This window comes from Carlito syrichta, unplaced genomic scaffold, assembly GCF_000164805.1.
Source record: "Carlito syrichta isolate Samal-C Ts95f unplaced genomic scaffold, Tarsius_syrichta-2.0.1 Scaffold303979, whole genome shotgun sequence".
NCBI lineage: Eukaryota > Metazoa > Chordata > Mammalia > Primates > Tarsiidae > Carlito > Carlito syrichta.
In genome coordinates, this window is record NW_007248075.1 from 1,392,306 (window position 1) to 1,394,609 (window position 2,304).

Consider the following 2,304-nt stretch of genomic DNA (forward strand, 5'->3'; position numbering starts at 1 on the left):
TTGAACTTTATCAAAATGTAATATTTCTGAACAGGTATTTGAAATAAAAGATAAACAGATATCTTCACAAAATCCTATTATTTGTCATCAGTGTCTTAGTGTTGTTCTACAATGCTATTGAAGGCTGGGTAATTTATACAGAAAGAAGGTTTATTTGGTTCATAGTTCTGCAAGCTGTACTGAAATATGGCACCAGTATTATCTACTTCTGGTGAGGACTTCAGACTGCTCCCACCTATGGCAGCAGGCCTATAGGAACTGGCCTATAGACATCACATGGTCAGAGAAAGCAAGAGAGAGAAAGGGGGAGGTGACAGATTATTTTTAAGGACCAGCTCTCAGGAAGAGCTCATTCACTATTCTGTCCCTTCTCCCAGAACAATAATCTAATCATGAGGGATTCACCCCATGATCCAAAACACCTCTCACGAGGCCCTACCTACAACATTTGGGATCAAGTTTCAACATGATATTTGGAGGGAACAAGCATCCATATCACAGCAGTTAATAAAATGAAAATTAAAATAGCAATGAGATATCATTTCCTTATTAGAATATCTGAAATTAATAAATCTAACAATAACACTTACTGGCAAGAAGATAGATCATACTGGAATTATCATATTTTGCTGGCAATGATATCAAATGCCACAATACTTAGAGCACTTTTTCTAATGTATTCAATTCCCTAATAATTGTCTAATAGCATGGAAGAATAGATAAACAATTTGCCTTATACTCTTGCCATGAGATACCATGAGTAATAGACATATTGTTAAGCAATAGAAGTCAGAAAGTAAGTGCTTCTCAGATAATTGGTTTTACCTAAAGGCGACACAAGAAAACTTTTGGTGATTTTAGGAATATTTGTTACCTTTTCTTACATGATGGTTACTTTGCTGTGTAAAACTTTGACAAGTTTATTGAAATGAACACTTAAAACCTGTGTATTTTATTTTATGTAAATCACACCACAATTCAAAAAACAGCAAAATCTAAACCTCTGCATTTTATTTTATATAAATTACACTGCAATAAAAATGCATAAAAAGTGAAGTCTACAACCTTCAATCAACAAGTATTTATTGAATGAACATTAGTTGGATCCAATGGTGATGAAAGTATAGTGACCAACAGCAACATAAGATTCTTAAACTTGTCTTAAGTAACATATTTTAACTAGGGAAAGAACATACATATAACTAGTTCAAAAATAATTTAAAACGCCAATTTAAATAACAGCATAATGGTTAATTGTAATTCAGTCTTCTCTTCATCTGGAGAGCAGAATAGGAGAATGCTTTGAAATTGAGGGATGAACAAATACTTCTTGGAAGGGATATATTGGAGCTTGGCATTTTAATATTAGGTAAAATTTGGTTGAAGAAACAGTGAAATAAAGATGATCCAGTTAATACCACGATCTCCAATGTAAATTTTTTTTTTTTTTTTGGAATATTAGTGTGTTAGTTTCTGATGATTAGTGTAACAAATTACCACAAGCTTAATGTCTCAAGGCAACACAAATTTATTGTATTAAATGATAGAGATCAGAATTCCATAATGGGTTTCATTTTGCTAAAATCAAGTGTTGCAGACCTATATATTTTTCTGGAGGTTCTCTATGAGAATCTGTTTTTACTTGTTGCTGTTGTTTGTTTCTGGTTTTTTTGGTTTGGGGTGTGTTTTGTTTTGCTTTTCCAGCTTCTAGAGGTCACCTGCATTCCTTGGCTAAAGGGCCCTTCTTTCTTCATCAAAGCATAGGATCGTCACATCTCTCTCTAATCCTTAATCTTTTTCATTTATAAGAAGATTTGTGATTACAGCAAGCCTATGAATTTACCCATTTTTAAATTCTTAACCTAATCACATCTACAAAGTCCCTTTTGCCATGCAAGGTAACATATTCCGAAGTTTCAGAGTTTAGGACATGGACCTCTTGTGTGTGGGAGAAGGGTGGCATGCTTCTATTACAGTCCACTCTTCAGCCCCCAGATTCATTTATGTCCCACATGAAAATACCCCATTCCAGCCGGGCTCGGTGGCTCAGCCTGTAATCCCGCGCCTTTGGGAGGCTGAGGTGAGTGGATTGCTCGAGCCTGAGGGTTCCAGACCCGCCTGGGCAGCGAGACCTCACCTCTACAATAAATCAAAAAATCAGCAGGGGGTGGTGGGAGCGCGCGCCTGTAATTCCGGCTGCTCGGAAGGCTGAGGCGGAAGGATCGCCGGAGCCCAGCAGGTGGAGGCTGCGGTGGCCGGGAGCGGCCACTGCCCTCCAGTTTGGGCGACAGAGTGAGATTCCGA